General features: G+C 40.0%; 1 protein-coding gene across 1 annotated transcript in view; it reads right to left on the minus strand.

Annotated features, from left to right (window-relative positions):
• The window catches only part of Hel89B (histone acetyltransferase 1), a 282946-nt gene that overhangs the window by 252453 nt on the left and 2970 nt on the right, over positions 1–27523 (minus strand). The window lies entirely within an intron of this gene.

A 27523-nucleotide genomic window follows, 5' to 3' on the forward strand; every position in this document is an offset into this window, starting at 1 on the left:
AAAAATACTGTAGTGTTGAGTGAAATTAAATATCCCTTCCTGAGGAGGCCCACCACCTGCCTCCCATATGACTGACCCTTCTGTAACAATGTAAAAGTGTTTTGTTTAGTTTTGTATTTAATATATTCATGAGTCAAGTCAGACAAGATCTTGAGAGGCGTCAGGGTGTCTGACCCATACTCACACCTCTAAGTGTTAATGATGACAAACTGACCCGAGGTCAGGTTGTGTGAAATTGATCTTGGTTCTGCTAAACCCGATAATAGCTGGATGTGTCCTTCAAACAAGCCGCTGGTTAAGGTGTGGTTTGATAGATGACCTGGGGCTATCTACTTGTGGAAGAGCTTAGCTCCTAGGTTCACAATAAAAACCCAGGGAGCTGTAGATTCGAGAGCAATAGGAGAACAGCCCAGCAGAGCAGAGCAGAGGAAAGCATAGCATAGGCAGGCTGTCAGCCAGATTGGGGGATTCTGCCTGTCAACTGCAGACCATCCCCTCATCTTTATTCAACTTAGGTAGAATACTGGGTGAACGAACGTGAAGGTGACTTAGTTTGGGTTTACTAAGATGTTGTGTGATCTCTAGGGGCAGACAGCTGTGATGGTCTCGGTCTCGTGTGGTGACTCACGTTGCTTATTCATCTTCAATTGATTGAATTCTGATGAATTTATTGTTTAAATATATATTTGATTCACTTACTCTTTAATCTGATTTTAATTGTGTTTCTATAGCTGGGATTTTTGGATATAATATGCAATCTAGAGTGTAGAGTCCTCTTGAGATGATTGACTTAAAGAATCTTGCATGGAACATGATTCCAGTTGACACATGCTAACATCATCTTTGATATTCAGACAAGTTCCATTCCTTTTCTTGTATGTAATGAACTAGAATGGATGGTGGCAGCACTTTCTACTTCTACTTCTACCTATCTACCCTTCTACCTCTACTTCTCTTCTCCCTCCGCCTCTCTTCAAAACTTTCCCTTTCAACTGACGACACTCCTCGCCCCTCCCACCTCTCTACAGCCCTCACCCCAAACCCTCACTCATTACTTCATTATTCATTTCTTCCTTTCGTTTCTCTTTTATGTTCGAAGCAGTGAAATGTTCTAGAGTTCTCTAGAGTTTCGGGTAGCTTTTTAAATTACAATGCCTTGTGGGTGTAGCACCTAGGTACTCAAATACATAGGTTACAAGGTGTTGAACTAGAGAGGTTGCAATAGGAACTCTGGGGGAACTAGGGGCGGAATAGTTAACTAGGAACTAGGGAACTAGAATAGTTAACTAGGGGCGGGATAATGGACTAAAGACAGCTATTTCCCCCCGTCCAATTTACACTTCCTGAGGAGTCCCACCACCTGCCTCCCATGACCGACCCTTCCTCAGTAGTCCCACCACCTGCCTCCCATGACCGACCCTTCCTCAGTAGTCCCACCACCTGCCTCCCATATGACTGACCCTTCCTCAGTAGACCCACCACCTGCCTCCCATGTGACTGACCCTTCCTCAGTAGACCCACCACCTGCCTCCCATGTGACTGTAGAAAAATCCAACATGTAGATCACCATAGAGTGGCAAACCACCCATATATGCTCTGCCACCGAGTGTTAGGAAGATGGAGACTTGAAGAGTATACCGAGTGCAAGCACCACTTGGTACGATAATTTCAAGACCTTGCTTACGTCTCGCTTGTAAGTGCCCTTCATCCACATATAGACTTGGGAATACAGTACAGTATATCCCCCTTGCTCTACATTTCTAAAGAGAATTTCAATCAAGTTCTTCTACTCTCCTAATTCATTAGAAGGGTTCCTAATACTAGTGATTAAATGACATCCAACACAAACCTATTATTAGAATTTATTTCCAGTCGTTAATATAGTAATCAAAATTAAAATTCCCCAACATAAAGTTCATCAATATATAATATGAATATTAGTGCACCCCATACTAGGTTGGTTATGGGGATCCATTAATGTTCCACCACCACAATATGATTTACCCCATTGATGCTACTTTAACTCTCTGCTTTCTTACAATCAATCTTCAATCTAATTTACCTGAATTTACCTGGTATTTTACATCTTCTCTAATGCCAGGGGCCCAAGTTTTTTTACTAACCTCTCATGTAAATTATCCAGCCCGTCCTCCAGAAATGGGGAGGTAAATGTACAGAGCCCCATAAGTGCAATTATGTACTATGTATAACAGTTAAGAATTGTACTTATTTACACTTTCAATCGTACTGTCAAATATATTGTGAATATTTGAGTTTACCTAAAAAGCTGAATAGAAAACCACGACCTAACCTAACCGTCTTAATTTGTGAAGATAAGAATTTTATTGCATCTTAATTATAACTACTACTTAACCTATAGCTATATTGATATTACAGATTTATAAAACAAATAAAGCAAAACTAAAATATTTCAATAAATTGTAAAGTAACTCGGAATATTTTCAAATTATGTATAAAATCTCTATTGTTTAATAAAAGTGAAAAAGAAAATCTTAATATTTAAAACTTGTTTATAGCAACTGAGCTTTAAAATTTCATTTAAAATTTTAAGTGTCCTAACAGAAAACGAAGAGATTTAAATCGGGGGAGGGGGATGGGTAAATGTAACAGCCCCATAAGTGCAATTATGTACTATGTATAGCAGTCAGGAAATGCACTTATTACACTTAGTATTAAAACGTACTGTCAATTCGGAGGATGGGTTGAAATTATCTCAACTTGAATAAGGTTTATGCTAAACTAATTCATAAATCATAATTGCAAACTACCAATTGTCTACTGCTTCAACTACTTGTACATTTGAAAAAATAGCAATCTCTCTAAACCATCAAGATGGTCTTCAATTAAAATATATGTCAGGATGCTTTATATTTAATTTGCTATTATTGCTTCAGGAAACGTTTCAACAACTGACTTTAAACTATCCAGGCATTACTGTACACAAATACCTGTACTATTAGGTATACAAGTACGGTATTGTACAGTACAGGTATGTTAAATTTTGTTGTTTCTTGTTATGTTTTTGACCAAAATGCTTTGCATAATATTGGCTTACTAGATTGTGTAACTCCTGTCCTTACAATTGTACATTATTCTTACATTCTTTGTACACATTCTTCTGAACAAACATTGTATTGTAAAGTGTACCTTGGTGTATGACTACCCTAGAGAACAATTTTTTTTGGTATACGACGTCAAATTCATTGTAAAAATTGGAAAAGTTTTCCTGGTAATATACCTGTTGATAAGTGTTTGGGTCAAAAGAGCACATGGTGCAGGGGTGTGGGACGATTGTTTACCAGTGTATCCCATCTACACCCCAATGACAACTCCACTTCAATTCTTTGTAAAGAATTTTATTGTTTTTGTGCCTTTATTTGGTTTCTGAACATAAAAGTTCTTGTTATATATAATAATGCCATAGGTCCCAAGGAAGTCAGTGGTAAAGTTGAACCTAAGAAAATAGTTGTGAGGATGACGATAGAGGAAAAACTAGAGATCATTCATAAACATGAAAATAGTATGTGGGTTGTTGATATCCCTTCCTCATTAATTAAGAAAATGTGAGCAGTATGGGAAGAACTGCAAAGTTTTGCCAAAAAGAGTCACCCAGATAAACCTGTAAATTGCCGTTGGATTAACCCTTAAACTGTGCAACACTTCATATGACGTGTTAGTAACTGACGCAAAAGTGCACACCACTTCATATGTCGTTTTGGAGTACTGTGCAAGATTTAAACGGCTTGCAACTACACCGGGTTCACATCAGTTTCCTCAGGGTTCTTGTAAACAGAAGCCATTTAAAAAAAAAAATCATGGGCAACATTCCCGGGTGTGAAAGCCTTAGTACTGAGTGAGCCACCAAGGCTGGCGCATGCAGCATGAGTTCACAGCACTGCTGGTCAGTTTGTGACCACAGCATTGCCTAAAAATGTCAAAAATATATGTAACTGGTATTATTTAGCGATGATAATATTACAGAAGACCCTTGACTGTGATAAAAATGACCAGGATTCTGAAAATAGCTGGATTGTTGTGATAATTTGTGCTGTGCTTTGGGAGGAGTAATGTTGAGGGTGGGAGGGCTGTAGCATTGTCCGCCAAATCTGCGTGGCCACCTGTTACTGTCAGGTCATTCCGTCTCAAATCACCAAAGAGTCACCTATGGTTCCCACTCGACCCTCTCCAAATGCCGTAAAATTTTGTAGTAAGATAGCCCTAGACCCCAAATGACACTTTGCAAAATATTAGAGCTCAATCTGCTTTGGTTCTTAAATAACAGGTCCATATTCAATGGGCTCTCGTCCCGTTAATGCGCAAGTACTGTATCACAAAAATTACCAACTTTGACCCTTTGTTAAATCACTTCTCTTGTCTGTAGGAGTGTGAAATTTGACATACCAAGACAACTTTTGGTGTAGAATAACGTAGTGTAATTGAAAAAGCAGTATGGGTGGCCATTCAGCTATCCATCCATGCTAAAATCACTGCCAAATTTTGTTGTGAGAAATTTAGACCTCAATTTGGAGACCACTTACTCATCAGCAAAAGGTCTAAACGCCATGATCTTTTGCAACGATGTATAACAAGCACAATATTATGCAGTGATGCAATAGCAACTCTGTTGTATCCATATGTCCAGAGGTGGCCCACTTGAAAGTTGGCCAAATAAAATTTATGTGCAAAACTAGCCTACTTTCAAGGCAAAATATCTCAATATGCATCATTCCCAATTTGGTTTTGAATGACACCATTTGATAGAGCAGATTTTTCTGTACAAGAGTAACTTTTATTTAGGTTGGGATACGAATTCCTAGTTCAGCCAGAGGACTCTGAAAATGACATACCTTGGTGCAATATTGAGAAAATGAAATTATGATTCTCCATCTTCTTTGTGCACTGATCATGACTTTTTCTTCTTTCCATTCTTTCCAGGACACATTCGACTAAATTCTTCACCCTCAAAAAACTGTGCTACCCTTTTGTTCACTTTCTCAGGAACTGACTTGCCCTGCAAATTCCTAGGAATTGCTAGCATTCCTTGTTCTTTCAGCTTCTTAGCTTTGCGAACCATGTACAGTATTCTGAAACTTTGAATTGCTCCATTGTCTTTTTGATAGACCAGCTTTGTGGCGCGAGGGTTAGGATTTGTATTTTTTCTTAGCGCTTTGCTACATGGAATTTTAGCTTCATTTCTTCAATGAGTTTATTGAAGTCTTAGCAATTTGTGCACTGTTGGCTAGAGCTTGGTACCAACAGGTTTTGGCAATCAATATTTCCAATTGCAGCAATCTGCTCGGCAATTATTTCCTGTGCTTGGCTAACCTTACACTTTGCATAACCATGCTTATCCCTTGCACTAACTCGTTGATATAAAATAGGCGAGATGCCTAATACTGATAAACTTGTGTTTACACTTTCACAGATTTCTATATTATCAGCAGGGCCATCAGATTCAGTAGAGCTGGACTCACTCACCTGCTTACTGTCGAATACCTTTCTGCATGATGTGCACAACTTTTGGCCAGGCTTATTACTAACTTTCAGCATATCTGACATTTTCTCTGCAGTAGCTACTGTGATTGGTCGCAAATCTTTTCGCTTTACATGGCAGGTCTTCTTGAAGGGATTGCAGCAAGTTTTTTGCAAAAATTCAAATTTCTTCAACAGCAAAGCTTCATGATGGCGGCATACTTGACATTCTCCATCCAAGTTCAGTTCACTTCGCTTTGCTATCAGTTTTTGATCTTCTTCACTATACTGTTTTAGAAACTTCAAGCCCTTGTTGGGAGTGTAGGTTGTCAAGTGACATTCAGAAGAGCCACGCTCATGGGCTAACAATAGCACATGGCAATAAACCAATGGAATCCTGATTCATAAACGTATTTGTAATCAAATTCAAATCAAATTATTTAACTAACTGAATACAGTAATTTCAAGTGAGACCTGTAATACATTAATATTAATATTGCATTTTATTTGTGTATTTATTGCAAGTAAATACACAAATAAGTAAACAGCAATGTTCGACCTGCTGACACGATACTACAAAGATGTAAAGATAAATATAGAACAGGAACCTAAAATAGCACCGATTGTTTAACCCTTGTGTTGCTCAGGCCTAATTAGCATTTGTCACCCACAGGCACATACAAAAAAAAAAAATCCTTCTAAACCTGTTAATTTATGTTCTCTGATCATGGGAAAAATAATAAAAAAATCATAAGTGGCATATATTGCCCGCTATAGGGCGGGGAAGTCTGGCAAAAAACAGGCGCTGACTCAGCATGCATCCCAGATGATCTGTTGCTCCCAGCTGTCAGGCAGGAGTGGCCACAAAGAGATAATTACCTAATTATTTCAATGTCTCCGATTGATTTGTAGTAGTTTTTTTGCTGTAATATTATTCAATAGTGTGTAGTGTGATATATTTATATAATAAAATGAGTGAATCATCGCTGTACTCAAAATTATAGTGTGCATATTGTTGATTCAATTATTATGTTCATCAAACAGTGAACAAATACTTTGTCAGTTATTACACTATATACACAGGTTATATATAAGTATCTGCATGTTTTGTTCACCATAAGGAACCACTAAGTTGGTATTATGAGTCAAAAAGCAACAAGGAGTGACCGCCATACACCAGCCAGCCACTCGCTGCCACTCACTCCCTCAACACCTCACTCATCCACATTCTCCTCCCACCATACTGTTTTTGCTTTTATTCACTATATACAGACGTTATATATAAGTATCTACATTCGTGTTCACCATAAAGAACCACTAAGTTGGTATGCTGAGTGGCATACGAACTGCCACTTCCTCCCTCCCTCAACTCACCTCACTCACCCACATTCTCCTCCCACAATACTGTTTTTGCTTATATTCACTATATACAGACGTTATATATAAGTATCTACATGATTGGTTCACCACAACTGTACAACTAAGCTGATATAGTTAGTTCAAGCACTAAGAGACGTCGCTACACACAGTCAGCTGGCGGCTGCCTCCCTCACACATTCAAGGTCGGACGCACTAAAATTTCACCCCCAACAATGCTGTTTGTGGTGTTATTACCCTATATACAGACATTATATATAAGTATCTACATGTTTTGTTCACCATAACTGTTCAACTAAGCCAGTATAATGCCCAAAGAGCATAGTGGCCACCCCTACCAACATGACAAATCATGCAGATGTTGCCACCCGATCACCAAAATGGCTTCTCCCCCACACTCCTTTTGCTGTTATTACACTGTATATACACGTTACATATATAAGTATCTACAATCGTGTTCACCATAACGAACCACTAAGTTGGTATGCCGAGTGGCAGTAGCAGCCAGTGGCAGCCCGCCACTGGCTGCCACTTTCTCTCTCCCTCACCTGACTCACCATCATACTCCTCCCACCATACTGTTTTTGCTTTTATATACAGACGTTATATATAAGTATCTGCATGTTTTGTTCACCATAGCGAACAACTAAGCTGATATAGTGAGCCCAGACAGTAAAAGGTGGTCACACAGTCAGCAGACAATGCTACCTCCCTCCCACCAAGATTACTCCTCCCACTACAGCGCTAATTATCACAACAGTCTTGCTATTATCAGAATCCTGGTCACTTTTATCACAGTCAAGGGTCTTCTGTAATAATATCATCACTAAATAATAGCATGAACATATATATTATGGCATTTTTAGGCGATGCTGTGTCGCAAGCTGAACAGCAGTGCTGTGAGCTCATGCTGCGTGCGTCAGGCTTGATGGCTCACTCAATACCGAGGCCCCTCACACCTGGGAATTTGGCCCACGATTTAAAAAAAAAATGGTGTCTGTTTACAAGAGCCCTGATGAAAGCGAGGTGAACCCCCGTGTATCTGCGGGGCGTTTAAATCTTGCGTAGTACTCCAATACATCATATGATGGGATGCGCATTTTATAGCAAATCACTCATCTTATGATGGGTTGAGCAACTTAAGGGTTAATAATAATTCTGAATCCCACCCAAAAATGTTGATGAAGCTTAAAATTTTTCCAATCAGTTTGGATATCAATTTGCTAGCAGTCATGATCAGTGCACAAAGAAGATGGAGAATCATAATTTGATTTTTTCGATATTGCACCAAGGTATGTCATTTTCAGAGTCCTCTGGCTGAACTAGGAATTCAGACCCCAACCTAAATAAAAGTTACTCTTATACAGAAAAATCCGCTCTATCCAATGGTGTCATTCAAACCCAAATTTGGAATGACGCATATTGAGATATTTTGCCTTGAAAGTTGGCTAGTTTTGCACAAAAAAATAATTTTGGCCAACTTTCAGGTGGATCATCTCTGGACATATGGATACAACAGAGTTGCTATTGCATCACTGCATAATATTGTGCTTGTTATACATCGTTGCAAAAGATCATGGCGTTTAGACTTTTTGGTGATGAGTAAGTGGTCTCCAAATTGGGATCCAAATTTCGACAAAATTTGGCAGTGATTTTAGCATGGATCAGTAGCTGAATGGCCACCCAAACTACTTTTTTGATTACTACTGCTGTATTTCGCACCAAAAGTTGTCCTGGTATGCCAAATTTCACACCTCTCTGAGCACTAGATGTGATTTGATAAAGAGTCAAAGCTGGCCCTTTTTACGATATGTACGCATTAAAGGGACGAGAGCCCATTGAACATAGACCTATTACTTAAGAACCAAAGCAGATTGAGCTCTAATAGTTTGCACAATTTCATTTGGGGTCTGTGGCTACTTTATTACAAAATTTCATTAGATTTAGAAAGGGTCGAGTGGGAGGCCTTTGGTGAATTCACATGACCCTGTCATTCTGAGAATGACCTTGTCATTCTGAGAATGACCCTGAATGACCCTGTCCCTGTTACCCCCTCAGAGAGGGGGCTCTCTGCTCTAAGAGGGGGGTCAGACGTGTCATCATCGCGCTCCGTGAAAAAACTCAAACCGGGGTTTTTTAGGATTACAACCATGGATTACGGACCACAGTGAACACCAAGTGCATAGTGACCCGTAGGAAAGTTGAATACAGTAATTAACAATGGAACTTTGAGTGAAATAAAGAATAAACGTAGATCACATGAGAGCAGTGCCACCAGCCTCATGGGTACGTGCATATAGGCGATATACATTACAGTGGTACCTCGGAATGCGATTGTCCCTGTATGCGAGGTTTTCGGAAGGCGAGGTGTATTTACTCCAAAAATTTGTCTCGGAAGGCGATGGTTACTTCGGGAGGCGAGTTTGGACGCGAGTTTGTTGATACGCGTACAGCCGACCTAGCGCGTTCGTCGCCCCTCCGCCCCTCAGTTTATTATTGTCTCGCGCTCAGTGACTACCCCCACATCAATTCTTCTCGCGGATTTACAGTGTTTTGTTGGATTTTTGGTGATTTGTCTATACAATTTGTTATTATATATCTCACCATGGGTCCCAAAAAAGCCAGTGGCAAGGATAAAGGCCAGAAAGCTCATGTGAGGATGACAATAGAGGAGAAACAAGAGATCATTCGGAAGCATGAGAACGGTACACGTGTTGTTGAACTTTGTAGGCAGTACAACAAAGCCACATCAACAATATGCACTATACTTAAGAAGAAAAATAAGATTATGGGTGCTAAAGTGGCAAAAGGAGTAAGAACATTAACGGCACAAAGACCACAAATACTTCAAGAAGTGGAAAAGTTGTTATTAATTTGGATACACGACAAGGAGTTGAGGGGTGATAGTGTTTCGGAGGCCATTATTTGTGAGAAAGCCAGGGTGTTGCACGAAGACCTTCTAAAGAATACCCCTGCAACGAGTGATGCAGATAAGAAAGAGTTTAAGGCAAGCAGGGGCTGGTTTGAAAAATTTAGAAAGAGAAGTGGTATCCATAGTGTTACAAGGCATGGGGTTATGTGATGTGATTATGGAAGGGGACTCCCCTTCCAAACAGTAACTCCTCTCCTCCTCCCCCCTCCTCACCATCTTCCATACGCCTACAGCACTCGACAGCAAGGTAAGTAATAACTGGAACACAGTTTTGTAGGTTTATTTAGATGAATTAGGTAAATTAGGAATAAAAATTTAGTTTGATGTGGGGTTTTTGGGGTAGTCAGGAACGGATTAATTTATTTCCCTTTATTTCTTATGGGGAAATTAACTTCGGAATGCGAGTTTTCGGAAGGCGAGGCGTCTCCAGGAACGGATTAAACTCTTATTCTGAGGTATGCCTGTACATATAGCGAGCAGTGATACATTGAACAGTGAAGTGGAATGTGTAACGGTGTGTGGAAAGTGGAATGCGTGGAAAGTGTCGGAGAATTATACATAGAAAGAAATAGAAATGTAAATTTTTGGGAGTAGGAGGCATCGCACAGTGTTTACACCACAGCCACGAGGCCTACCAGTGTATGAGATGTCCCTCTGTGATAATATACTGGCATTATATATTATAATACGGGAATGTGGATTTAGGAACTAGTAATTGAGTAAGTGAATACCATTGCAAGCCGGAAAGTAAGCAGAAAATCCTTAGGATAATACAGGCAAATAATTCAGTGCTATAAATCAAGGAACTGGCAACGGGTGGCATCCATCCACCCCACGACCTGGGACAACGGTCAACTATATCCCGTAGGACCGTTTTCACTACCAGGCGTTAAGTACCCCCCCTATAAAGTTGAACAAATAAACATACTATATATAATATTATAAATATACTGTATACATATTATATATACATACATAATACTATAAGTATATGCATATAATAATATAAAGAGTAAAATTACTAAATTCAACAAGGGATAAATCAACAATAAATCACAAATAAGGGAACAAACAACCTCTACACCACAAACCCAACATGGTGACATGTGGAGGCTGCTTTAAGCCACTTCGGAAGAGTGTTGTAGGGATTGCATGTAACATTTGTAACATAAGATTTCACCCGAGTTGTACAGGATTACCTACACAATATGCAAACAGAGAAGGCAACTACTGGATCTGTCACAAAGATAGACAGATGTGGGAAAACATCACTAAACTAATGAATGACATTCCTGAAGTACATAGGCTACAATTCACTCAAAAGCTACCAGAAATATGTGCAGAGTATATAAAGACAACCCAGGGACTGAGAGTTTAGAGAGCCAAATTAGCAATGTTAATTGCTAATTGTGTCGAGGTACACAAAAATGAAGGCAATACTAAAGAGCAAACTGGAAATAGGAGTAAGGAGAGAAACAATGAGAAGGACGAAAACACAAATCAGAAAGACGAAAGCAACAAAGAGAAAGATAAGGGCAATACCGAGAAAGAATGCGGAAACGAGAAAGTTGGAACAAATAACACAGAGGTAGCCAAGTCGTGCACGGGTACAAACAATAAGAATACAAACACAGATGAAAATATTTGCAGGTATTATGCAACAGGACAGTGCAGAGATGGGCCCCAGAGGCACGGAATGCACTTCCATGCACCAATGGAAATGCCGAAACATGTTAGGGAAAGGCAGATGTCGTTTTGGACCAGATTGTTGATATTTCCACCCTAAGTTATGCAAACTCTCAGTGAATGAAAGGAAATACTATGATCTCTATTGCCCCGATTTCCACGTGAGAGGTACACAGCGCTATATGAGAGAGGAAGTCCAATATAATATCCCGGGAATTTTTTTAGAGGTAAGCAGAAGAAGAGGAACAGACAGGCAGAAACGTTGCAGGAGTACAGATGGGAAGGGGAAAATGCCCAAGACTGGACTACGTTTCGTCATCAAGCTCACACATGCTACACCCCCAACTACACAGAAACTACCACACCCCACAGTACCAACTCCAAAACTGGACAAACCATTGCCACAAAAATACACCCTGGGTCAGGGTAAAGAGGAGGGAGAACTACCAAAACCTTCCAGAAGTAACACACAATATGGACAATCATTCATATTTGCAAACATTCAAGGTCTAAAGTCCAAAGTCAAGAAATAAAGTTAAGTTCAGAAATGGCCTTCTATTAAGAGTCAAACTCAATATTTGGGGCATTCATGGAAACTCATATGAAAGATTACATGGATAGTGAAATCTGGATTCCAAATTATAATTTATATAGATGTGATAGAGAAAATAGGTCAAAGGGAGGAGTAGGTCTTTATATTAAGGAGTACCTGGTATGCACAGAGCTACTAAACTCAACTAATGAGGTGGTAGAGGTACTTGGAATTAAGGTAGAAAAAATAAACCTAATTATTATTCTAATATATAAACCGCCAGATACAACGGTTGAGGAATTCACAGAGAAGATGCACAAAATAGAGAACATCCTAGATAATCTAGCAAACCCAGCACCAGATATTATCTTCCTTGGAGATTTCAATTTACCAAGTCTAAGATGGAGAATGGCAAATACAAATATCATAGCAGGGAATGACCCGGGAAATAACCAACCATAGGTCAGAGAACTTTAAAGATTCTGTGACAAATTCTCGCTCAATCAAGAGATCACAGAACCAACTAGGAATGAAAACACACTAGACTTGTTATTCACAAACAATGATGAACTAATCAGAGACATTACAATCTCAGATACTACATACTCAGACCAAAAGCTCATTGAAGTGCAAACTAGCATAAATAGCAGTAGTAGGTTTAAAAGACCCAACAAGCAAGAAGGGGGTATTCAATCAATTCAATTTCAACAATAAGATTGGGAGAAAATAAATGTAGACCTTGCAAACATTCAATGGGAAACGGTCTTAAGGGGCAAAACTCCCACACAGCGAATAGCTCAACTGACGGCTGAAGCATACAAGGTCTGCTTGAAGCACGTGCCTGTGAGGAGGGTGAGAAAGAAGACCACTCTAGAAGGAGAATGGAGGCGACTGTACAGAAGAAGAAAAAAAAAATAACTGAAATGCTTAGGCAGATATGACTATCACAAGAAAGGAAAATAAGCCTAAGCAGGGAGATCGAAGAAATAGAACAAACGTTGAAGCGATCATACGAGTCTGAGGAAATGGAATTGGAACAGAATGCTATATACGAGATAAAGAAAAATCAAAAATATTTTTTCACATAAGCAAAATCAAAAACCTTCACCAGTATTGGACCTTTAATTACAACTGAAGGTACGTACACAGAGGACAACAAAGAAATTAGTGAAATTCTAAGAAGCCAGTATGAAGCTATGTTTAGCGCACCAATAAACAACATGAACGTTGATGATCCAGACAGCTTCTTTATGAATGACATTCAAGCTGCAGATAATATAATGGATATTAACACAAACTCGGAAGACTTTGAAAGAGAAATTGACAATATGCCCATGCACTCAGCTCCTGGGCCGGACTCTTGGAATTCAATATTCATTAAGAAATGTAAAGTAGCAGTAGAGCGAGCACTCGGCATAATATGGAGAAAGAGCCTGGATACAGGGGAGATACCAGCTGCCCTTAAATCAGCAGATATAGCTCCGCTGCATAAGGGGGATAGTAAGGCCTTGGCAAAAAATTATAGACCAGTTGCACTAACATCTCACATAATAAAAGTTTTTGAAAGAGTGATTAGGACTCAGCTTTCTAGTTTTATGGAAAATAATGAACTACACAACCCAGGACAACATGGATTTAGAGTGGGAAGATCCTGTCTGTCACAGTTACTCAACCACTATGACAAAATCACAGAAGCTCTGGAAGAAAAGCAAAATGCAGGCGCATAATACATTACAAACAAAACAAAATACACAGACTTTGCAAAGGCATTCAACAAATGTGACCATGGAGTGATTGCACACAAAATGAGGTCAATGGGTATAACTGGTAAAGTAGGATGCTGGATACTCAACTTCCTGTCAAACAGAACACAAAGAGTAACAGTCAATCAAGTAAAATCGAGTAAAAAGCTCTGTACCTCAAGGTACAGTCCTTGCACCACTGCTGTTCCTTATTCTCATATCAGATATAGACAAAAACACAAGTCACAGCTTCGTGTCATCCTTTGCAGAGGATACAAAAATCAGCATGAAAATTACCTCTGCTGAAGACATTGATAAACTACAAACAGATATTAACAAAGTTTTCGATTGGGCAGCAGAAAATAACATGATGTTTAACGGTGATAAATTCCAGGTACTCGGGTATGGCAAAAATGAGGATCTTAAACATAATACAGGGTACAAAACACAATCGAATCTGCCCATAGTAGGAAAACAGCATGTCAAGGACTTGGGAATAATGATGTCCGACAACCTAACCTTTAGAGAGCATAACCAAGCAAGTATTGCGTCAGCCAGAAAAATGATAGGATGGATTACGAGAACCTTCAAGTCCAGAGATCCCATCACAATGGTTGTACTCTTCAAATCACTTGTGTTGTCCCGTCTTGAGTACTGTTCAGTACTCACTTCCCCCTTCAGAGCAGGAGAGATTGCTGAAATAGAGGGAATACAGAGAACATATACGGCATATACGGCAACCTATCTTATTACCATGGATAAATTACCTGAAATCCTTGCACTGTACCCACATTTTGCTTCCAGTAGATGAACGACATATGAGATTCAGAAACAAGTAGTGTATTGTGAGGACTAATAATAAACAGAAGCTCCCCTATGACTCTGTAATATCCCCATTGGCCAAACTATTATGTATTAACGATAAAACCTACCATTAATGTATGATGACTTACTGTAAATATGTAGCTCTTGTAATAGCACTTTCTCTGTAACTAGCTGACATTGTATCTATAAGGTGTGAAGGATTGAAGAAATTGTTTATGTAATAATCTAAGATGAGGTCTGATAAAGACCTTTTGTGCCCTCTGTAATGCTTTTGCGCTACCGCTCACAGGATGAGTATGGGGTGCACAATAAACTAGCCGCCTTCGGCGGCAACAATCATATACGGCACGCATAGACGAGATAAAGCATCTAAATTATTGGGATCGTCTCAAAGCTCTCCAAATGTACTCACTAGAAAGGAGATGAGAGAGATACCAAATAATACACACATGGAAAATACTGGAGGGACAGGTCCCAAATCTGCACAGTAAAATAACAACGTACTGGAGTGAACGACATTGAAGAAAATGCAGAATAATACCAGTGAAGAGCAGAGGTGCCATGGGCACAATCAGAGAACACTGTATGAACATCAGAGGTCCACGGTTGTTCAACGTCCTACCAGCGAGCATCAGAAATATTGCAGGAACAACCATGGACATCTTCAAGAGGAAACTAGATAGTTTCCTTCAAGGAGTGCCGGACCAACCGGGCTGTGGTGGGTATGTGGGCCTGCGGGCCGCTCCAAGCAACAGCCTGGTGGACCAAACTCTCACAAGTCAAGTCTGGCCTTGGGCTGGGCTGGGGAGTAGAAGAACTCCCAGAGCCCCATCAACCAGGTATCAACCAGGTATCAAGCTGTAGCAGATGAACATGCAGAGATAATCGCGGTGAAAATCATAGCTGTGGCGAGGTTGTAGGCAGTGTTCCATCTCGGGTGGCAGCGGTCCACAGCATGCAGCAGCAGTAGAGGTCCAGTGAGAGTCCATGTTGTAGTCTGTCGTGGCTGGGTATTGTCAGCCACGACAGCCACGGTATCGTCAGCGTAGTACTCCAATACATCATATGATGGGATGCGCATTTTATAGCAAGTCACTCAACCCATCATATGATGTATTGTGCAACTTAAGGGTTAAGAGGCTGTGTGTTGTCTGAAGACAGAGTTTGTTATTGTTCTGAAAGCAGATTTTTGTTGAGTAATGATAAACTTGAGGTAATTTGCAGTGGTTGAACCCCATGCGCAGATACCGTATGTAAGGTAGGGATAGATTAGTGTATAGTATAATGAGAGGAGAACAGAGTGGGGAAAATAATATCTGATTTTAGAAAGTATACCAGCCATTTTTTAGACTTTTTAGGCTGTGTTGTATGTGGGTGCTGAAGTTCAGTCTTCTGTCTATGTATAGGCCAAGGAACTTCCCCTCATTTTTATTGGCAATGATAACATTGTCTATCTGAAGTTGAATATGATTTACTACCAAATAAAATGCAAGTCTTTTCTATGTTTAGTGTAAGTTTGCTGGTTGACATCCACGAATACTTACTTTATTTAATTGTTGACAATATTATTTAGTGTGGGGGGGATTGGGGTCAGAATAGATGAAGGTAGTATCATCAGCAAATAGTATAGGTTTAAGAAAGTTAGAAATATTTAGCAAATCATTGATGTATAATAGAAATGGGAGAGGTCCCAAGATGCTGCCCTGTGGCACCCCTACTGTCAATGGTAGAGTGGGGGAGGTTATGTTATTCATGGCTACATATTGGTGTCTGTCACTGAGATAAGAACAAATATAGTCCAGAGCAAGGCCTCAGATACCATAGTGGTGAAGTTTAAGTAAGAGGTAGTTATGGTTTACAGTATCAAAGGCCTTTCTGAGGTCAATGAAAAAGCCAATTGGGAACTCATTTTTGTCAAGGGCAGTGTAGATTATATTAAGCACACTAATACTGTAATGGCATCATTGATACTCTTTTGGGAACGGAAGCAAAACTGGCAGGGATTTAATGTTTTTTAAATATTTTTGAAAGTACTGTATAGGTAGATTTGATATTGGTCTGTAATTGTTTTTGTCAGCTGTCTCGCATCCTTTATGAACTGGCGTCACTCTTACTTTTTTTAAGGATATCAGGAAAAGTATGACACTAGACATTTGTAGAATTGCAGAGCAGAGTATTGCAAGACCGGGGCAGCACTCTTATATATCATAGATGGTATTTCATTAATGTTCCCAACTTTTGTTTCAGGTAATTGAATTGTGGATATAATGTCTGGCGGACTGACTGTTAAAAGGAGTAGAGTTAGGATAGCTGCCGGTGAGATATGAAGTAACATGTGTCTGGGTTTCTGGGATTTTCTGGCAAGGTTAGCACCAATTGATGAAAAAAAGCTATTGAATTCAGTTGCAGTATCTAAGTCTGTTGCAAGTGTGTAACCATCTTTGGAGAGTTTTATCTGCTTGTTATGTGATTGTTGCTTAGATCCTAGGATATTAGAGATGGCTTTCCATGTACAGTGGAATCTCACTTTTAGTATGCCCATTTTTGTATTTTTCAGTACTCAAACTCGGTTTCTCCAAAAAAATTTGATTCGGTACTCATTGTTTGCCTTGGTGTTTAGAGTTTTATACACGTACAGGTCCACCGAGCACATGGTGCATCAGTTTACCAGTGTCTCCCACCTAGTGATGATCGCGCTTGAATTCATTGAAGAATTTCATTGTTTTTGTGCTTTTTTTGTTTCTGAACATAAAAGTTCTTATTATATATATCATGCCATGGGTTCCAAGAAAGTCAGTGGTAATGTTCAACCTAAGAAAATAGTTGTGAGGATGACAATACAGTAGAGGAAAAACAAGAGATCATTCATAGTGAGACAATGTGATGTCTCACTACAGACAAGTGTTAAAACTTAGGGAAAACAAGTGTCTATATACAGATTCTTAGTAAGACAAGCAAGCAGTGAGCCACAACCAGGTCCTAGTGGTGTGCCTGCAAAACAAAAGAGTACTCCAGAAATGTCATCACTGCTGTTATAATGGAAGATGACTCCCCTTCCAAACACTAACACCTCTCCTCCACCCCTCTCCCCCTTCCTCACTGTCTTCCATATGCAAACAAGAGTCCTCAATAAAGGTAAAGTACCTAAGAGTACCTATCCTGTATAAAATACATTTTTTAGTTAATATATCTGGAGGTGTGGAACGGATTAATTCAATTTACATTAATTCTTATGGAAAAATTTGTTTCGGTTTTCGTATTTTCGTACCGTCTCTGGGAACGGATTAAATTTGAAAACTGAGGTACCACTGTACAGTACTTTTCATATTTCCTTCCATTGATAAGTATCTTTTAACTTCTTCTTTTGTAACTAGGCCAATCCAATGTTTTTTTCATACTCATGATGAATCATATTTCTTTTCCTTCCATTGCACACAAACAATGAAGACAATCAGGGACATTACAATCTCAGATACCACATACTCAAATCACAAGCTCATTGAAGTGTAAACAAACATTATTAATGTACTTGAAATACAGTGGAACCTCGGTTGCCGAACGTCCCTCTTTACAAATTTTTTGAGTTACAAGCTCAATTTCTTCAAAAAATTTGAATCGGTTTACGAGCTTTGCCTCGCTTTGCGAGTTTGTTCATACACGTATGGATCGACGAAGCGCATGGTTCCTGGTTGCATGGGTGACCGCACTTCAGTTTACCGATACCTCCCGCCTAGTGACGATCGCGCTTGAATTCTTTGTAAAGAATTTCATTGTTTTTTCAGCTTTTTTGGTTTCTAAACATCAAAGTAATTATTATATACCATGCCATGGGTCCTAAGAAAGTCAGTGGTAAGGTTCAACCTACAAAAACATATGAGAGGATGACCATACAAGAAAATCAAGAGATCATTCGTAAACATGAAAATGGTATACGGGGTTGTTGAAATAGCTAGGCAGTAAACAAATCTATGTCAATAGTATCCACCGTACCTGCTAAGAAAAAGGACATTATGAGTGCTAAAATGACAAACGGCATAACAATAATCATGAAACAAGGAACACAAACACTTGAGGATATTGAAATGTTGTTATTAATTTTGATAAACAACAAGCAGTTAGCGAGTGATAGCGTTTCAGAGGGCATCATTTGTGAAAAAGCAAGGCCATTGCATGAAATCTTATAAAGAAAACCCTGGAACGAGTGATGCAGATATGAAAGTTTAAGGCGAGCAGGAAATGAATTGAGAAATTTAGAAAAAGAAGTGACATTCATAGTTTTGACAAACTTGTTTTGAACAGATTTCAGCTCAGACAAAGCGGCTGAAAGATTTGTTGGCGAATTTAAAGATTTCGTAAACAGTGAGGGATACCAACTACAACAAGTGTTTAATTGTGATGAGATAGGGCTATTCTGGAAAAGATTGCCGAATAGGACATACATTACCAAGAAGTCTTTACCCAGACACAAGCCTATGAAAGATAGGTTAACTCTTGTGCTGTGTGGTAATGCGAGTGGCAATTTTAAAATCAAACCCTTGCTTATGTATCATTCCAAAAATCCAAGGGTTTTTAAAAAATATAATGTGCAGAAAAGCCAAATGTGTGATGTGGAGGGCTATTAGTAAGGTATTGGTGACAAGGCAATTTGTTACCGAGTGGGTGAATGAAGTGGTTTGCCCTCCCATCAAAAAATATCTGTAGAACAGTTTGCCACTGCCTTGGGTGGCAGGGCCTCAACAATGTTCCTGGTCATCCTCCAATCTTGGAGGACTCATTGTTCGAGGAATTTAGTTTTGTTACAGCAAAGTTCCTTCCTCCCAACACCACTCCTCTACATCAGCCTATGGACCAGAAAATCATTTCCAATTTTCAGAAACTTCATGAAAGGGCACTTTTCTGGAGAAGTGTCAAAGTGACTGATGCCACAAACCTCACCCTATTTTTGGGAGTGTGGAACAGATTAATTCAATTTACATTACTTCTTGGGGGAAAATTCGTTTTAGTTTGCGAATTTTTGGTTTACGAGACATCTCTGGGAAAGAATTAAATTTGAAAACTAAGGTACCACTATTTCACCAAACATGGGTCAGTTGCTAATCTTCTGCCATAATCATGATGCTAATCTTCTGCCATGAATGAAGATACAGCAGCCAGACATATCCAAATACTGTACCAGAATTCCCCATGACCAAAGATTGCCAAAAGGCCTAAAATAGGCTATCTTTGATTACTACTGTAGCTATAACATTTTCACACATATTTGGATCCCCCACTCCCACAGACACTCATCCACCCATAGAAATACCCAGGGTTATCACTTCCAGCATGACAGCTTACTGACCAACCAGTTAAGTGTTTTACCAAAATTTACCTGAAAGCCACTATATCTCCTCATCTAATGGTCTAGATGTGGACAAGAAGCCAGTGGCTTGTCAAAGGTTGGTGACATGGTGAAGTCTGACATTGGAAAGCGATGCATATGCTCCTCTCGCAATGTTCTTAAATGTGTTCCGCTAACACTGGCGACAGCTTACTATCCAAAACCACCCCTAGGTCTCGTTCCTTATTAGGGTTCTGTAATTTCTTTCCACATAATTTGTAAGTTATGTGTAATCTATTTTTTCTCCAATTCCACATTCCATAACATGGCATTTATTCACATTGAATTCCATTTGTCACATGTCACTCCAAGCACTTATTTTATCTAGATCAATTTGAAGGGCATGACAATCTGTCATGCCCTTCAAATCATCTGCTATCTTTCCCAGTATCTTAACATCATCTGCAAAAATGTTCATATAGTTCTGTATTCGTTCTGGTAGATCGTTTATGCAGACAATGAACATTACTGGTGCAAGAACTGAACCCTGTGGTACTCCGCTAGTAACACTCCTCCAGTCAGATACATTGTCTCTGATTATTGCCCTCATCTGTCTGTCAGTTATAAAAATTTTCATCTATTTTTCACTCCAAAAGACTTTTGGAATGGCAATCGGGAATAATTTATCGCCATTGCTTTCAAACTTGTACATGGAACTCTTTGAAAAGAAATTTATTTAAAAAATTACCTCTGGAATCATTCCAGGGTTTAGATATGTTGACGATATTTTGTGTATATGGCCTACAGATGTAAACACAGACAAATTTGTAGCTAAACTTAATGATCAAGTCACCTCTCAAATTTACTATGGAGACTGAAATTTATAAATGTTTGCCATTCTTAGATATACTTATTCATAGGGAAGATTGTTCACTAAAGTTTAGTGTCTACAGAAAGCCTACGAATAATTTATCTTATGTTCATTATTTCTCAGGGCATAGATACAATGTGAAAAAAAATCAATTTTTTCCTCTATGTATCTAAGAGCTCTTCGGGTAGTTAGACCAGAATTCTTAGATGAAGAGTTTAAGAATATTGATTCTATTGGTCTCAAGCTTTGTTATCCACCAAGTTTTTTGGGAAGTTTGCCATAGCAAAGCACGTCGTACATATTATAATAATATATGCAGTGAGAAAATTCATCCAAAGAATGTGTTATGTTTACCATATTTTTCTGGGTTTGAAAATATGGTCAAGGCCTTGAAACTTTTTGATTTACATGTATTGTTTAATTACGAAAATACTGTTGGTAAACTATTAGTTAGAAACAACCCTTGTAGTGATAATTACGTCATTTATGAAATACCTTGTAAAGAATGTCATAGGTTCTATGTTGGGCAAACATCTAAAGATTTGAAATGTAGAATTTCGCAACATAAATAGTCTGTAAAACATGGCCAATTGTCTAATGTTTTGTATATACAGTGGTACCTCGGGTTACAAACGTCCCTATTTAGGAACTTTTCGGGTTACGAGCCCGATTTGTTCGGAAAATTTGAATCAAGATACGAACTTTGCATTGGGATACGGACTTTGCATCGGGATACAAGTTTGTCGATCCGCGTACGGCCGACCTAGCGCATGGTGGCACGGCAATCGCGCCTCAGTTTACCAGTGCCTTGTGCCCAGTGACTATCTCGCCTAAATTCTTCACAAGGATTTACAGTTTTTTGTCGGATTTTTGGCTATTTGAGCATAAAAGTTGTTATCATCTCGCCATGGGTCCCAAGAAAGCCAGTGGTAAGGTTCAAGGCAAGAAATCACACGAGAATGACCATAAAGGAAAAACAAGAGATCATTCGTAAACATGAAAATGGTACTCTTGTTGTTGAACTAGCTAGGTAGCACAACAAATCTTCAAGGGAGGAGAAGGAGGCAGTAGAGGATGTCCCTTCCTCATTAAGAAAATGTGTACAGTATGGGAAGAACCGTGTAACGGTTCTATTGTTACGTAAAGTATGGTGACAATAAACACAAACACTAAGATAATATATATATTTAGTCGAATATACAGAAGTATGCAGGTGATACTTTGGCAAGCAATGGTGTGAGTTGAGTGCACTGAGCGTCGGTACAGTATCTCACAAGTGTTTGTTCTAGACCACACTTGAAAGTAGACTAGTTATTATTCGCCACTCTGCTGCTTATATGCTCGGGCAACACCTCACCGTTCTCCAAAGGTTGGCAGGAATAGTATGTGGAAGTTGGGAAAGATTTGAGTTCCATAATTAGTACCAAGAAGAGCTTTGCTTCTCTCATTAGGCTAATGCATTCGGAGTATATTATTGGGATAATCTACTCGCTACAACTGCAAAGTTTTGCTGAAAAGAATCCCACAGATAAAGCTTTAGCAGGCCATTGCATTGATCTTATTAATGACAATGTGATGCCTCACTACAGACGAGTGTTGCAAAGAAGGGAAAAACAATCTTCAATAGATCGTTTTGTTGTGAGAAAAATCAAGTGGTGAGCCACAACTAGGACCTAGTGGTATGCAGGCAAAATGTGCCAGAGTGCACACCAGTGAAGTCCTCACTGCCTGATGTTATAACGGAAGGAAACTTCCCTTCCAAACAGTAACACCTCTCTTCTTCCCCCCTCCTCCTCACCATCTTCCATACACCGACAGGAGTCATCAGCAAAGGTAAGTAATAACTTGAACATACTTTTGTAGTGAAGATTTAGGTGAATTAGGTATAAAATTTACATTGAAGTGAATTTACAATGAAGAAAATTTACATTGTTTCGGGTTATGAACCGTCTCCAGGAACGAATTAAATTCATAAACTGAGGTACCCCTGTATCTGTATATGTATATTTCCATATTTCTACAGTATGGATCTAAAGCTACTTTTTGGTGAATATGAAATTGACTCGCGAGAAGGCGTCCAACAGGGTGACCCCCATGCTCCTCTCCTTTTCTGCTTAGTCATCAAACAAGTCACAGAGGTCCTGTCCAGCAAGCTCAACATCTGGTTCATGGATGATGGTACCCTAGCTGGTTCCCAAGACACCCTCCTGGAGGACATCAGAAAAATCCAGGAGCAAGGTACAATTTTAGGCCTCACCCTGAACCCTTTTAAGTGTGAAATACACAGTACCTGTAATATGTTCCAACCAGGGCATCAGAAAGAGAATTGAAGGTGTTCTGCCAAATATCCATATAACTAAACCTGAAGACAGCCCACTCCTAGGAGCCCCCCCTGGGGTTGAAAGCCATTGATGAGGTCCTTGATAAGAAAATTGCCGACCTTAAGAGAATGGATGGGAGGACTGAAGATATTGATGCCCCATGATGCACTTTCCCTCATCACCAGATGTCTGTCCCTCCCCAGGTTATTCTACTTTCTGAGGTGTTCACCATCCTACAGTAGCCAAAAACTAACTGAGTATGACCTGTTACTGAAATCACTGCTAGAAAAAGCCCTCAACCTCTCTCTCGATGACCTACAGTGGAAACAAGCCTCTCTTCCCGTAAGACTTGTACCCTCGGAGTTCGAACAGCAACGCAAATCGCTGTGCCAGCCTTCCTGTCCTCCTCCTCAGCATCCGACGACCTTGTGAGGGAAATTCTACCTGCCTACTTACCTCAGCTGGGAGGCGTACACGACCCCAACTTTATACGCTGTGCTACCGAGTGGGCCTCTCGTGCAGGCCCATCACCTTAACCACCACTCTCAAAAGCCCACAAGCAATCCAGCTGGGATGGCCCCATTGTAAACCAAGTTGCTGCAGAGTGTCTGGGTGCTGCAACAACACAACACGACATTGCTCGCCTCATAGCAGTAGCAGCCCCACATGCAGGGGATTTCCTGTTAACAACCCCAATGTCGGCAACTGGCACACGTCTTACACCACACACACCCTCCGAATTGCTGTGGCCCTCCACCTTGTTGCCCCAATCCACACCAAATATAGGTGTATTTGCGGCGAGGTGGTGGCCGACAGGTACAGCCACCATGGCCTACTCTGCCAAAGCACAAGGGGATGGCACTCAGGGTACAGTGAAGTTAACGACATCATCAATAGGAGCCTCACCACAGCTGGATGCCCAGCTGAAAGAGCCCCGTTACCTAACTCCCCGTAACTCTGATGCTCTTATTGGTTGCCCAGATAGTATCACAGTGAATCCCTGGAAGAATGGCAAGCAGTTGATATGGGCCTACACATGCGTATCAACTCTGGCTAACACCTACATTGACTTCAGTGTTGCACAATCAGGTGGCGTTGCCACTCGCAGGGAATCAGCCAAATCCCCTAAGTACAGAGAACTGGATCATCACTAAAATTTTGTCCCCATTGCTTCTGAGACACTCGGCGCCTGGGGTAGGAGTGCCACCAGTTTTTTTAAGGAACCGAGTTCTAGGCTAATTGAAACAAGAGACCCTAGAGCTGCCAGCTTCCTTTTCCAGCACCTCAACGTGGCAATACAGAGGATGAAATGCACACTGCATTCAGGGTTCCTGCCCGCCAACTGAGGGGCTGAAGGAACTCGACAGTTTATGATAATCATCTTTGTACCATATATGTAACTCCTTTTTTGTAACAAAGTTTAAATAAAACAAATATACAGTACATGTATATACTGTATATAAAAGAATGGGGGGTGGTAGGAGAAGAAAATATTAAAAGTGTTCAGGGAGAATCCACAAGGTCTTCTTTGAATATTCTTTATTTTTACACACGGAAATCACATTAACGTGATGCATCAAATGAGATTAGTGTGATTGTGTGTGTAATGATGTAAGGGCGAAGAGGGAGAACGGCCTATTGACATAGCTTGAGTGCAGGGGGGAGTTGTGTAAAACCCTGGTTTGTGCCTCGGAGAGGCTGCGGGATCCAGCAAGTTCAGTAGAACTTCGATTTCAACTCTTTTAACCCTGTCGTAACTCAGTCGATTAAGGCAGTGTCTGGGATGCTCCCGGACGCAGGTTCGAATCCTCGTCACGGCCCTTGTGCTTGCCCCTCATGCAGGAGACTTCCTCCTGGCAGTACCCATGTCGGCAATGAGCACGCGCCTAGATCTAGAATCCCTTCGTGTAGCAGTGCTCCTCTGCCTTGGTGCCCCAATTCACACTGAATACAAGTGTATTTGCAGTGTATTTGGATACACGTGTATGGGACTACACGTGTATCCACCCTGGCTGACACCTATGTACACTTCGATGCTGATCAAGCAGGTGGGGCGGCCAACCACAGGGAAACAGCAAAATCACTCGAGTACAGGCAACTGGAAGGTCAATACCTCTTTGTTCCCATAGCGTCTGAGATGCATGGACCCTAGGGCAAGAGTGCCTTGGGATTTCTCAAGGAATTCTGCTCCAAGCTCATTGATGTCACCAGAGACCCAAGGGCTTCCAGTGTTTTGTTTCAGCGCCCTAGTGTAGCGATCCAGGAAATGCCTTCTGCATCCTCAGTTCCTGTCCGGAAGCGGAGGAGCTTCAAAAGATCCATAACCTTTAGGAACTTTTTGTATCAACCAATGTATATCTTGTAACCTTTAAATACACAATAAAGCAAAAAACAAAACAAAAGGAAGGGGGTGGTAGGAGAAAAGCACACAGAAACTGTGTTGGAGGGGACCTAAACATTCCTTCTAATGCGTTATGTGTGGTTTCCTCTGAGGCTAAGGGTCCCCTAATTCCAGCCAGAGGTAGTACTCCCTTCCTTATAAAATATATTCTATATAAATAAAAATGGAAATGTTCGTTTGTTCAAAAGTGCTAATCTCTGAAAGTTCTTCACCGATTGCTTTGAAATTTTCACACAATGTTCCATTCGCATCCGAGGTTTTTTTTATATACATACTATATTGATGTCATGTCTGTGATGGAAAAAAAAAGTTTTTTTTTTAAACTGTTTTTCATGTGTTTTTTATGCGAGAGAAATCTTTGAAACCTCTTTACCGATTGCCTTGAAATTTTGACATGATGTTGCATTCGAATAGGCGCGTGTTTTTATACACCTACTATATACATACCTTACCTGTGACAGGAAAAAACGTGCTTTTTTTAAAAAAAACAGTGCCATCTATTGGACGTAAGAGTATGCTGTAATCTCCCTAAGTTCTTCACCAATTGCTTTGAAATTCTGAAACAACGTTCCATTCGAATATGTGCGTGTTTTTATATACCTACTATATAGATGCCACACCTGTGACAGGTAAAAACATGTTTTTTTTCAAAAACAGAGCCATCTGATGCACATAATAGAAACACACGCGCTATACTAAATATGTTACGAATTCCATTACAATGTTTCCGATTGCATTGATAAATTTAATTTCCATAGATTTCAATTTATTTTAATTTTTATTGAATTATGTTGTGATATTGTGTTGGAATTGTGACAACTGTGTTGTTTACGAAACAGTTCATTTCGTTAAGTATAGATGCCACACCTGTGACAGGTAAAAACTTTTTTTTTTAATAAACAGCGCCATCTGTTGCATGTAAGAGCCACACACACTATACTAAATATAGTACGATTCCATTTCAATGTTTTCAATTACATTGACAAATTAAATTTTCCTACATTTTGATTTATTTTCATTTTGATTTAATTATTTTGTGTGACATTGCATTGGAACTGAGCTATGTTGTGTACCATACTGTTCATTTTGTGAGTACAAGTATAGATGTCACACATGTGACAGGTAAAAAAACATGATTTTTTAAAAACAGTGCCATCTGTTGCACGTAAGAGCAACATACGCTATAAAGTACTTAATATGTTTCGATTCCATTTCAATGTTTCCAATTTCATTGATAAATTGAATTACCATAGATTTTGATTTTTCATTTTGATTTAGTCATTTTGTGTGACACTGTGTTGGAATTGAGCTTTGTTGTTTACCATACCGTTCATTTCCCGAGTATAGATTATTTTTTTATTTTTTCATTTGTTTCATTATGTTTTTTAATTTTTTTCTTATATATCAGTGATGGGAACATCAGATTATTTGATGTTCCTAATTTTCTGATGGGAACATCAAATCATTTGGGAATGCATCGAACGAGGGAGTGGGGAATGGTGGGGAGGACGAGGGGACAGGGGAATGAAGATTGGTAGGGGAGGACAAGGTGACAGGGAAGTGGGGGGATGGTGGGGAAGACAAGAGGACGAGGGAGAGGGGAATGGTAGGGAGGACGAGGGGACAGGAGTGGGAGTTGGTGGAGAGGACGGTGGAGTGGGGAATGGTTAGGAGGACGAGGGGATGGTGGAGTGGTGGATGGTGGGGAAGACATAGGGATGGGGGAGGGAGAAAATGGTGGGGAGGACGAGGGGACGGGGGAATGGGGAATGGTTAGGAAGAAGGGAGAACGGGGGAGGGGGAAATGGTAGGGAGGACTGGGAGAAAGGGGGAGGATTGCAGTTGCTCAGCAATGCATGTGCGTTGCCGAGCTACAGCACCGACATCCCTGCTTAGATTTTAAAATCTTCCTAACTCAACCAAGCCTAAAACAGCCTAATCTAAGCTAATACAGTACATCCTAATTCAACAATATGCAGTACTGCACGTGATTTTGATAATCGGAAAACTAGCTGTATCGCAT

This window comes from Procambarus clarkii, chromosome 45 (genome assembly GCF_040958095.1).
Source record: "Procambarus clarkii isolate CNS0578487 chromosome 45, FALCON_Pclarkii_2.0, whole genome shotgun sequence".
In the NCBI taxonomy this organism is placed as follows: Eukaryota; Metazoa; Arthropoda; class Malacostraca; order Decapoda; family Cambaridae; genus Procambarus; species Procambarus clarkii.